The sequence below is a fragment of the Macaca thibetana genome, chromosome 8 (assembly GCF_024542745.1).
Source record: "Macaca thibetana thibetana isolate TM-01 chromosome 8, ASM2454274v1, whole genome shotgun sequence".
NCBI lineage: Eukaryota > Metazoa > Chordata > Mammalia > Primates > Cercopithecidae > Macaca > Macaca thibetana.
This window is the reverse complement of record NC_065585.1, coordinates 92,497,983-92,511,278: the sequence shown is the minus strand read 5'-3', so window position 1 is coordinate 92,511,278 and position 13,296 is coordinate 92,497,983. Positions and strand designations below refer to the sequence as shown.

The 13,296-nt window shown below is 37.4% G+C and overlaps 1 protein-coding gene across 3 annotated transcripts in view; it reads right to left on the bottom strand.

Moving 5' to 3' along the window:
- The window catches only part of ST18 (ST18 C2H2C-type zinc finger transcription factor), a 122,258-nt gene extending 110,296 nt beyond the window's left edge, over positions 1 to 11,962 (bottom strand). For 2 of the 3 annotated variants that reach the window (XM_050801790.1, XM_050801787.1), the window contains exons 1-3: positions 11,917 to 11,962; positions 3,533 to 3,686; positions 2,673 to 2,780 (exon numbers count right to left, since the gene is read on the bottom strand). The gene's annotated coding sequence lies outside the window, so the exon portion shown is untranslated. Of the gene's footprint in view, positions 1 to 2,672; positions 2,781 to 3,532; positions 3,687 to 11,916 lie in introns of those variants that run through there. The other variant, XM_050801788.1, reaches the window with a different exon arrangement.
- Between the last annotated feature and the right edge of the window lie 1,334 nt (positions 11,963 to 13,296).

Sequence of the window (13,296 nt, the reverse complement as noted above, 5' to 3'; positions counted from 1 at the left end):
TGCTTTTTTTTTTTTTTGAGATGAGATTTTGCTCTTTTTGCCCAGGCTGGAGTACAATGGCATGATCTCGGCGCACTGTAACCTCACCTCTGCCTCCCGGGTTCAAGTGATTCTCCTGCCTCAGCCTCCCAAGTAGCTGGGATTGCAGGCTTGTGTCACCATGCCTGACTAATTTTTTTTTTTTTTTTTTTTTTTTTTTTTAGTAGAGACTGGGTTTCACTATGGTGGTCAGGTTGGCCTTGAACTCCTGACCTCAGATGATCCACCTGCCTTGGCCTCCCAAAGTGCTGGGATTACAGGGGTGAGCCACCACACCCGGCTGCCACTCTTAATTTAAGAAGTCCATCACACACATTCAACTTGCAGTAAGCTCCCTTTTGAACCAGATTTTGCTCTGCTCATCTCCTGAGATTTTTGACCTGGCAGTGCGGCTCCATCGCTGTTTCACATTGCTCTTGTGAGATGTCGTTTCAATCCTGGGGACTCACAGCAATGGTGGGAGGAAGATCTGTGACTGCTGAGAAGAGCAGCTGGGGTCCTTTCCATGAGGAACGCTTTATCTACAGTGGACGCTTCCTTTTCAAAAAACAAGTGTTTAAAAAAAATGGTGAAGAAAAACTCAGGAAGTTGGAAATGGCTAGGCCCAGAAAACCGAACAACTAGATGACGCCAGCATCTTGGACTGAAACTTGGCCAAATTGAAGAACAAAGAATCTTCCACTGAGTGCCCTTTCTTTTGATGATTCTGGCATCATTTTGTTTTAAACATAGCTTTGGGGCAGCTCACAATGGGAGCAAAGATGTTTACCTGTCACACAGCAGAAATCATGGGAAAAATGAGCTGCAGTACTAAAAGGATGCTAGTTGACTTGTGGAGAGGAATACTAAGAATGTTTAAGTATGTTTTTTCTCTGTTCTTCCCTTCCTCTTATTTTTCTAGTTTTGTTTTCATACATTTATTAGTAACTCAGGAAGAATAGGAACAAATTCAGAAAGTAAACTTTAAAAAAAATTAAATTCTAACAAACCCATATCTTTTTTATGCCACCTGTGATGACATATTTATAATTTTCAGAACTTTTCATCTTTTATTTGCACACTATTCTTGATTTCAATGCTCTGTTCTCATATACCTCTTATTGTACTGTCTTTGGTTCTATATAGAGAGCTGAAGAATCGAAGGATGTGTGCACTTTGGATTTATGATCTTTCTCCTTGTCTCCCCTAATCGCTCCTACCCCTGTAAATACCAAACTCAAAGGAAAACCTAGATTCAGTCCGCTGTCATTTTAAGTACAGTTTTCTGGGAAGCAGATCTTCCTGAGGGCCATGTGTAGGCACATTCCCCTCAGAGGAGATGATTTTCAAAGGAAATTTCCTAGAGCTTAGGATGCACTGCCTTAAATGCACTGCCTTAGGCCGGGTGCGGTGGCTCACGCCTGTAATCCCAGCACTTTGGGAGGCCGAGGCGGGTGGATCACGAGGCCAGGAGATCGAGACCATCCTGGCTAACACGGTGAAACTAAAAATTTAGCCAGGCGTGGTGGCGGGCACCTGTAGTCCCAGCTACTTGGGAGGCTGAGGCAGGAGAATGGCGTGAACCCGGGAGGTGGAGCTAGCAGTGAGCTGAGATGGCACCACTGCACTTCAGCCTGGGCGACAGAGTAAGACTCTGTCTCAAAAAAAAAAAAAAAAAAGAAATGCACTGCCGTAAAGAAATCTGAGACCTGAAACAAGCTTGGGTAGCATCGTAAGGTGAATGGTTGGTTTTCATTCTCCCTGATTTCTGAGTTGTCACTGCTGGTGTAGACTTCATCCTGCAACTTTGTGCAACTGGCAATGCTGAATATAAACCAAAGCCATGTGTTGGTGTCTTTTTGCCAAACGACTCCAGCAAATAGTCCTATTATTCCCTTAGGTAACCAACTTGTGCCAAGGATTTCTATTAGTCGCCGTACCACGGCCTCAGAGTCACAGCTTTGTGACATTAGGGGACAATCTCCAGCTTTATGTTTTAGAAGACGGTTTGTTTTTTGATATATATTTTTAATATGCCCAGTTTAAAGATAACTCGGGGCAAGTAACACACTAAAAGGGCCTTTAAAATTTTTTTCTTGCTGATATTTTGAGATGCATCTGTTGCAAAATATGTCAATGTTAGAAATCAAGCTCCTTCATATAGGGATAGATCATTTGAAATAGATTTCTCTGAAGAATAATCCAATTCCTTACTTTTTAGTGTTTGCATAAATTCACTCCAGAAGTCATCCACAGTACTTTTTAAAACATTGTGCTTTTAAAAATCTCGCTTATTTACTCTTAATCCATAAACAAACTAATTTCTAACACAAATGAATGTAAACTGGATTTCGAAAAACATTTTAACATAGAAACTTTCTTTAAAGGCAAACATGTGTGAACAAATAACACATACCAATCAATATGAAAAGGGCTGTAGGCTCAGAGGACTTTGCCTATTTAATATTTTAAAATATTAAATAGCTGTGCTTCTGAAAAAAATCACAATTCTAAATTCAGCACTAACAATAAATTTGTAAGCAAATCCACAGAGAAAGATCTGTTGTAGAGGAGAGCTTTCATATAAATTCTTTGATTGAATTCACTTTCTTTCAACGTGTTCTACTTTTTAATAAATAAAAATGTCGCCTTACCTCTCTTTTTCTCCAGGTAACTTGTATGCCAACTCAGTTTGCCCTGCTGTGTCAGGGGTACTAAATAAATGACTTTGTCTGATTTAGTGATAAATCCTGAAATTCATTCTATTGAGATAAGAAATCAAACAAGAAAAATATATCAGGCTGGACGAATAAATAGAAGAGCAGCAATAAACACTTAAGTGAACAATCAACAAAGTGTTGACACTTATCTATAGTTTGGTTGTACTAGAGGACAAATAGAATGACAATTCTTATACTATGTATCAATGGGAAAAATTGTTTTTTATTTTTTAAGGTAAGCCAAATTTATTTTTGTCTTTATTACCAAACTATCTATCTATCTATCCATCTACTTATCTCTGTATTACTTCTTCAATTTAGTTGGGAAGTTCGATAAGAGGGACTCTCAATGATCATTACTATTATTTTTATTTTTAACCACCAAAATAAAAAGTTTAGAAAAGATTTGGAATGTACTATACTCAAGCGGTCACAAAAGGCAGATCCAAAATGTATTCGTTTGTTACTTAGGGTTCTTTTTAAAGAGACCATCATAACATGATACTAATCCTTTTGCTAATGCTTTAACTTTTTGTCCAATGAAACGATTTGCCCTTGGTTTACTCTGTGTTCAGTCATCATACACAGAGCTGCCTCACCTCTATTTGGTCCTGGGGATGAGCACAGAATCAGTTTTCATCAGGCCATTTGGCCCTTGAGAGAAAACTTTGAAATTCAGTGTGGTGCACTCAACGTACTACAGGAACCAATTTATACAAATACCATGTATATCCATGCACAATTAAAATGTTTATGTCTGGCAGTTCTGATGTTTTAAAACACAAGTCACCAACCTTCCTTGCAGAAGATTTCTGCCGTCCTGCCTTCTCTACCCTTTGCAGTATATCAAAGTGCTCAGCTTTTTAATCATAGATTTCTGTATTTCTTGTAGGATTTGACCAGACATTAAGTAGATGCTTCTTCAACTCAAGTCAGCAACTATAGTTCCTGTGGAAAAATGGAGACAAAATTCTCAAGTGATAGAGCAGATTACTGCACATGATGTGAGAATTGAAAAGTAGCACAGGAGCTTGGGAATTCTTAGTTCGTGTTTGATTGCAACTAAAAAAAAAATGGCTTTCTCTCCAAATGTTTTTGGCCTATTCTATTGCACCCTCAGTTCAGAAAGAGTTCTGAAGCTTTCCACCTGCCTATTCCCCTTTGTTTGCCATACACTAACCTAAAACAAAAGATCCTGGAAAACAGTCACACTGACAAACAAAGCTCTTTCTAAATCCTGAAAGTAATGGCTTTTTGTCTAATACCCTATCGTGTTATGTATTTATTAGCAATACATTTTCCATTTATTTTCTCAAAGATTGCCAATAAAGAACTGAATCACATAAGGGAGTAGCTGTAAAGCCTCTGAGTTCCCTAATGTCAAACTCATTAGCATTCGAATAAGCACACAGCAGCACATCATCTGCACAATTGCAATTTTTTACTACTTTTAATAGCATTTCTCAAAGGGCTCATTTTCAACTTTCTTCAGTGGTTAGTTGGTTCTCAGGGGAAAAGTAGCTTCCTGACGCTCACAGCTTCCACTCAACAGCCCGGCCGTTTGCTGTCAGATGCATCAGCCCTCTGCCCTAACCCCATCTGCCGTGGCTCCCCTCCCTGGGGAAGAGAGTGAAGGCAGCACAGCTGAGATCGGCTTGGAGAAGTGCACAGAGGGCACTGACAAAATATAAGTTTAGAAATATGATTTGACACAATAGAGCTCATGAAGTCTAAGCACACCAAAATACAAATGGGAATGAGGAGCCCTGCAGAGGCTCTCCATCCATGTGTCTATCATTAATAACTCCACCCACCTGCTGTTTGGAAGCACACCCTTGGCAGATACCAAAAGGAATCTGCCACTGACATCGGATCCCTCTAGCCCCTGCATGTGCACTGTTAGATCAAGGAGATACCTTTAAAAAACCATTTGTCTTAACTGCCATACTTTTTTGAGTTTGATCTTAAGTACGTTATGAGAGTTAAGGCCTTACCAAAATATTCATGCAGTATACATATTTTTGAAGGCAGTTAACCTAAGACTTAGAATCTTGATCAAGCTCTCAGAACTTGTAACTGTTAGTTTCAGCCCCCGCCTGCTTAGATGAATACTTCTGCATTGAAACTCATTTTTTAATGAAAAAGGAATCTTAAAAAAGGAAACAATAGGACAAGCAAGGTGTTAGTAACCTAATGGGCTACCCAATTCTTAAGTGTGCTCTCTGATGATGACATGGCTTCGCTTGTTAAATGAAGTCATCACGAAGGACTACATTTGTCCACTTTACTATCTGCCAATAATTAGGGACTCTCAGTCCTTTATGGCTGCTTAATGGGTGAGTACTACTTCTGAGAAAGACAATTCTTTAAACCTGTGCTACAAGGTAATGAGTCTGATGTGTTACTTTCTTCAAAAATAGAGTATATCAGATTATATTTTTTCAGGTAGAATGAATGACCTAAACTGATAATGATATACATGTTAATTGTATCCCCAAAGTAGACAATCATAGATTTATTTATGGGTCCTTGGCCAGGTGTGGTGGCTCACACCTGTAATCCCAGCACTTTGGGAGGCTGAGGCAGGTGGATCACATGAGGCCAGGAGTTCGAGACCAGCCTGGCCAACATGGTGAAACGCCGTCTCTATGAAAAATACAAAAATTAGCCAAGTGTGGTGGTGCACACCTGTAATCCCAGCTACTTGAGAGGCTGAGACACAAGAATCACTTGAGCCCAGGAGACAGAGGTTGCAATGAGCCAAGATCGCACCGCTATACTCCATCCTGAGCAACAGAGTGAGACTCTGTCTCAAAAAAAAAAAAATTTACTTATGGTTCCAAAGGATGTAATTTTTTTTTAAGTCCTCAGAACTAAAGTCAAAGGGAAAACTTTGTTGAAACAGCAAATGAGTTTAATATGAAATGTATGTAGCATGCATAGCCTTGTACTATAGTAACTAATACAAGGTCATCAGCATCACCAATTTCATTTTGGAACTTGCATACCACGGGAACCAGAACATTCTGTGGTTCTGATATAAACCACAGCATCCTCTCAGAAGTTCAGAATGTTGATACAGACTCCAAAGACCACTCTGAGATTTGTTTTTTTTTAATAAGTAAACATAAAAATTTTAGCACATTTACCTTAGTATTGCTATCCCTTGAGGCCATATCTTCACAATTTACAATAGATTGAGCTCTTAATCACTCTTCTAACGTTAATATCTTCACCAATTATTTGTTAGTTGGAATGATGAAAAAGAGGGATTAACCTTGCCTGGCTCAGTTTTTTGAATGTTAAGACAAGTTCTTTACAGTCCCAAGTTTCTAGCTTTAGTTTTATATTAGTCAGTATGATACTTTAAGTTATAGTCAAGTTTGTATAACCCATATTGCTCCATTAAATTTCTAATGAAAACTTAAACCCTTTATTTTGGAGTTCCTAATCAATCAGCTGCAGAATTGGTATTTTCAACATAGCAAGAGATTATATATTTAGAAGTTGATGAACAAAAATTATGTAAGCCTTTTCCACTTTATATTTATGCCATCAAAAATGACTTTCTTCTGCCTAGCTTTCCAGGTTGATATTAGGGCATATGCTTCGTTGGCTGGAGCAAATGAAGATAAGCACTAAACTTCATTTAAGATGTTTAGGCAAAGACAAACACTCTTTGTTGGCCATAAACTTCATTTTTACCACCAGCCCAGAATTAGGCCCCTGATCACAGCAGGAGTAGAAACAAGAGCTTCAGCAAAACTGGAATCACTCTGCGGGATAAACAGCTCCCATGGCAAAGTGGGTCAATGGTATCTCGCTTACTTTTAGGGAGGATGTCTCAGATTTTAAATCGTTGCATATTCAACAAGATGAATTATTTGATATTAGCAAACAGACTACTTTTCTTGATCACCTTTTAACATTTTTTGCCTCCCCGAGTGATTGCTGTAAATATACACACAAAACTTCTTGTTATTCAGTATAGCTTGTCATTTTAAAAGAATAAAATTTGTCAATGCACACAATTTCTGTGGATTAATTTAAATGATTTTTACCAGTTTGCCCAGCTTTTTGAAATCTCTGCCTTAAGAACCTTTCAAAGAATTTTCAGTACAGGGAATGCTATAGCAACTCTCATAGGCTCTCAGAAAAACGCAATTTTTGCTTTTGCAGATTGTTAAAGTCAGAGCATCACAATAACTTCCGGTTCTCACTGTGATAGATATGAAGTAATTGCACTTACACTAGTACGCATAACAGTGTTTGTATTTGTCCTTCCAGTCCCTGTAAAAATAAAACATAGATCTCTTCTCCTTAAGCTCTGAAGCAATTCCTATAACTTATGCAAGACCTATATTTCTCTCTGCAAGATGATTTAACTTTCACCTGATTTAAGTAACAAAATAGCCCTCAAAGATACTTAAAGCCTTGCTGTAATTAACATAACTGCATTTAGATGCCATTCATGACTGATAATTCTAACACCTTGTGGGAAAAAAAAGTTGCATGCTGTAAACATTATAAACATATTCAAATAAGCTTAACACAATCTGCCATGCTTATTTCTGCCTAGATCATGGACCAGCGAAATGGTTAATGCAAATGGATTTATAATTTGCTTTGGGGGGCCAGTTTCTTCTCCTTATTTATTAGCCCAGCTGATGGGGCAGATTTGATGAGGCACTTCTGGAATAATTGAGTCATCACACAAAGAAGGCTGCTAGCATTCAGAGTGGTTTTATCAGCAGCAAGCAGGCCTGATTACTGACAATTACACTCTGATCCGGTGATGGAGGAGAAAGAGCCAACGAGTGGGAAATGTCCGTGTTTCTATCCAGGAATAATTTCTACATTCATTTTACATGCTAAGTGTTTCCTATCTCTGCATAATAAACTGTAAACAGGAATAGATGGCACAATGTCCCTTAATATTTCCTGGTAATGAAGACACAAATGTACAGTGAGTGCTGATAAATATAGATGAAACATAAGCTATTCTCCCAGTCTGTATTGTTACCTTTAAAACAAATGCATTTTTGTGGTAAAAGCATAATCATAGCTAATGCAAAAAAATGACAGAAGATTGAAACTGTCCTTGTAACTACATAGAAACTTTGTAAAAGTCCTGTTAATCACTGCTGCTTTAAAGGCTGGCGAGCTGAAGGTGAGATACTAGAAACCACATCATTTTGTTTCTCAACAGTCAACTGTGAAGAACTCCTTGGGTTAGATGCAGCAAAGGACAGAGCAACAGTGACCTCCATTAACACTCAGAGAGAGCACATCTCCATGCTAAACTGAGAAAACAATGAAGCTGGCACAAGGCGACATCTTCACTAGCATGGATTTCAATTTCCCTTCCATCAGGCCTTTCAACAAAACGTTGACCATGAATAGTAAAGTTAGATCTAAGATTGCTTGATTCGTCAAGCAGAGCAATGCATTGCTGTCTTTGGGGTGGCATTTTTAACCACTTGTTTACAAGGTTTATTAACAAAATACTATGAGCAAAAAACGCATCTCACAGAGATGCTGGATTAAACTAGCTTTCCCTGTAACCCAGAATCTACTTGGAAACACCTAGAGAAAGGAAATGTTCACACTTCTTAATGTGCTTCCGTAGATTTTAGTGGGAAAATTTTAATTTTCTGTAATATTAAGTTTCCTCTTTTAAAAAACCAATCAGGTACGAAGCTCCACATAATGAACCTGCCTGGGTCTGTTTGCTTAATCTTTTCTCTAAAGCCCCTTCCTGGCTTCCAAAGAAATAAAAGTTATTCTCTGTTTTCCTGTGGTAACTATGGAAACTCTGTTTTATTAAACTAACCACTTAACTTCAAGGCTTGTGTGGCAACTAAATGTGCTATTTTCAGTAAATCTATACTAAACAACCTGATAATGTCAAAACATTTTTAATAAAGTTCAAAGAGCACTTGTTGATTCACAAATAAAGCTTTTTATTATGTAAAGGGAATTTTCTCTATTTAAGCTATTTCATTATATAGATTATTACACAATGTACTTGATAGCTTTAGACATTTTCCATTTTCCTTATCTATCTTTAAGAGGTTCTTTAGAATTTTTTCAAAAATTCTGCTATTTTTCCCAACAGTAACTGTTTGTTTTTCAAAAAATCTTCCTCATATTTTGTACCTTTGAATTAAGATAAAATATAGTTATTTATCTTTGTTATCTGACTATGAAATATGGAATGGGAGAATATACTGAAATTTGCAAAGCAAATGACACAACTCAATTGTGGAGGTCAATGGGGCACTGGATTTTTGCAGAATGATCCTTGGATTTTATTCTCACTACAGTGTTTAATTTAATACAGATTTTTAAAAAATACGAGTATTATTCTCCTAAGAATTTACTCATTATTTGTTCAGTACACACATATTGAGAAGAAATCTACAGATTGCCATGCTAGACAGTGGGCATAAAAGGATACGTAAAGCACAATTCTTGTTCTCAAGAGTTCAAACCAGGAAGTTGAATATTCTGATATTATGTGCAAGGTATTATTACAGAGGGAGGCAGAAGGAACAATGGGAACACAGACTTAGACCAGACTGGAAAAGCTTCCAGAAGATGATGATTCCTGAAAAATTCATCCCTAGAGAGATTCAGAGAACTATGACTAGGATAAAGCAATGTCCCCAAAGACCAATTGAAAGGACACCAATGGTTGAAATTGTTCTTGGCTTTGTTAAACAATGAATTAAAGCCATATTTTTATATAGTTACAAGAGGGTCAGAGAATTGATGGTCAAATTAGATACCTAAAATGAAATGTTTTGAATTTGATGATTTCATTTCTACGTTTCAAAGGAACTTTTTCCTTTAGCGTCAGAACTGCAAGATCTGTCTGCTGAAATGTGATTTGTCATTCATATTGTGGTTGACAGCATCACCCAGAATTCTGTATTCCAATAGTGTTTTGATGGCACTCTCATCTTGATGACGATGTTCTGCCTGATATTAGCTTGTCTAGGTCCAGTTTCCCTTCCCTGGGCTGGTGGGTTCATGGAAGCAAAGGGCTCTATTGTTGACCTTTTGATGTAACATAATTTTGTGGCCAAAATAGGTGCTCAATACACTATTATTGAATTGAATTGAAATAAGTGAAAAATAACACTTTTCAGATGCTTGAGATAATTGTTAATTGGATTTCAATACAAAACAACCCAGACATTTTAGCATCTGGAATAGTATAGATTTTATCTGTTTGATTGCCATGCCAGTTAAGAAGAATTTACAATTTTTTCTTCTTTTATGTTGAAAACATCAGCTCCCAACATGCAAAGGAGAGCAAGTGTGAAGTGTAATAGATTTTATGGTCAGATTTTTTCAAATATCTACTTTTATCTCATTTACGTGAAAAGTTATGGCTTATGATTTAAATGGATCCTTTTGCAGGAATAAAAGTTAAATGTAAAATAGAAATAATAGTCATATTTTTCCAGATTTGGAAAGAAAACTATATAGGAAGATCTTCAACTCATTTAAACTATAACACAGTCCCTAGTTCTTAGACTTCACTTTTCTCACTTATAGTTTCCAGACTGGCCTGACTATTGTGCACCTACATTTATTTTAAGCAATGTATGTTCATATATTCATACTGATGACTTTTGTATGGGAGAGAAAATGGCACTCACCATAAGTAAAGACAAAACCAATTTATTTTTTTAATCAAAATGATGAGGCAACACAGTATTTTCTAAATAAATACACCTCACCTTTACCAAACTCACAGCGTGATAGGCATTCTTGTGAGAATTTGTATGTGCTTTCTTACTTAGTCATCTTAGCATGTCTATGGTGAAGTATTATTGATGTTACATATGAGAAAAGGGAAGGAAATTGAGCTCACCACCTTACCCGGGGTTCACACAGGTAGAAAGAGGTAGAACCAGGATTCACATGGCCACCATCTGCTTTCAAACACTAGGCTCGGCATTCTTTGACTGTCAGGTCTCTGCAGCAGAGACCTGGCCTTCTGTCCCTCAATGTTCCATTCCACTCAGCCATGCTCAGGTAAACGTGGACTCACTAAAAAGTCCAATAAAGCGTGTACTCATTTGTACCTTGGGTGACACAGGTACTGCATTTACAAATATTTCATATAAAGAATTTCTGGGGAAGGAGGGTGTCACAAAGTAGAAAACAGAACTCTCTGAGTTGGCAATAACCATCATTCTAATTGACAAAATCAATATTCCAATTCTTACAGACTACCAATCTTAGCCTCTCAAGAACATTTTCTCTTTACTCAAATACAGGAATTTACTTATAGGATTTAGATTGCCAGCTGCAAAACATGTCCCATCTATTGGGGGCTTATTTTATGTATTAGTTTTCTATTGCTGCTGTAACAAATTTTTACAAATTTGATGGCTTAAAAAGGCAGAAAGGTGTTATAGTTTTAGAGGTCCAAAGTCTGGTATGGTCTCACCAGACTAAAACCAAGTTCAGCTACACTCCATTCTGGAGGTTCCAAGGGAGAATGCATTTCCTCACTCATTGGGCTGTTGGTGGAATCCAGTTCCTTGCTGTCGTAGGACTGAGTTCCCTGTTTTCTTGAGAAGAGCCATTCCCAGCTTCCATAGCCCACTCCTTTTTCGGTGAATGGCCTGCTTCCTCCATTTTCAATGCCAGCAATGCTGGGTAATGTTGAGTCCCACTCACATCTCATCTCCCCAGCTCATTCCTTGGCCTTTTTCTGAAGGACCATGTGATTAGTTGGCCTTTTTTAGATAAACAGGATAATCTCAAAGGTCTTCATTAAATCACATCCCTTTTGTCATTCAAGATAACATATTCACGGATTTCCGGGATTTCATGGATATTTTGGGGGGAGGGTACCTTATCCTGTCTACCACATTTTTAAATCATACATGTTAATTCTGAATGTCTTACATATTAATGCCCCTAATATCAGACATATGAAGTCATGAATCAGGATGAGCAGGTATAAACACTCCTCAAAAATCTATATGAATATAACCCAAATTACCATGAGGATACCAACAATAACCAAAGCAAGCATCTTTTCTGGTCCTCTAAAATGAAGTTCCTTAACTTCTCAGGTTTTTGATGGATGTTGAAAAGTTGGAGATTCTTTTTCTTTGGGGGAAAAGTTTATTTTTAAATAGATTTTACTTACCTTCCCTAAAAGCTACTGGATCTGAACTGGAGAGTTTCCATCACTCCTGAGGAAAAGCATCGGAGGAGGAAAAATGGAAAGAAAAACAAAAAGAAAACATAATTAAATGGCATTTATCTACAGCTTATTAACTGTATAAAACAATCCTTTCAAGTAATTTCCATGCTGACTATTAGAATATGGGTTAAGGTATTACCGATCTTCAATAGTTAAACAATATTCATTTGAAAGAACTCTGCCTTAATGAGAAAAACAGGTGTCTACTGTTATCAGAAAATGCTTTTTAGATTTGAGGCCTTTTGTTCATAAGTACATTTGAGAACCTTTTCTAGGGACACACCTGAGAGTGAAAGTGAATTATCAATGACAATCTTTTCTGGGAAAAAAAAAAAAAAAAAGAATCAGTGGTTTAACACTAATTTCTAATCAGATCCTACAGAAAGGAACAGCCCGCACGGCAGCTGTACTTTTCCCAGGGTTAATTACCTTTCACTGCTCTCTACTAATGAGTCAGCTGTTCCTGTCATTGCACACTACACTGGTTCATCTGGAACTCTAGCTGTGGACAAACACAGGAGTGACAGTCCCATTTACATACGGGGTGGGGGCATGTTGTGTAAAGATTTCAAAAGGATTTTTTTAAAAATCCTTTAATTCTCATGTGTCTCCACGCTAAAAATATTTTTACAAAGAAGGTTGTACTTGGTCAGCTACTGTTCTTCCTCCCAGATCCCTGGGTTCACCACTAGTAGATATAAAATAGTGCCGAACCCTTGGAAAGAGGCGAACTTCACCATCTCCACAGAAAGCTTTGTCTCACTGATGCCTTGACACCAGAACAATCACCCTATAGGATGGAAGGATAGCCTCAAAAGTTTGCAACTTCTACCACTAGTAAAAAGACTTCTGGAAAAATTCATACTGCAGAAAATTAGATTCAAGGTAAAAAACAACCTAAGAGAAAAAGATCCCCAAAATATCTTAGCATTGCTTGTACATGAAAAGTGAATTAGAAAATTGCAAGTTCCACAAAAAAAAAAAGTTGGACTTGAAAGCTATGTTTTGACCTAATATGTCTAGATCACTGTGGGAAATTATATATATGTATGTGTAAGTGTGTATATATATACAATTTATTACCCAGATAATAGCTCTTTCATATAGTGGCTCTGCTTTCCATCCCATAATGCAGACACAGTGGGCCCTTATATATTTTTTATCGTGGCAACCAGAAGTTTAAGCATCACTTCCCTCCTTTTAATTCCAGAGGTAACTGAGAGGGATGTCCAAACAGTAAGCATACACTGAGTTCCACTTTCCTAGCTTCCAGAATGCCTCTGAGTAAAGGATACCCTCTCACTGGTAAGTTCCTCACTCTAA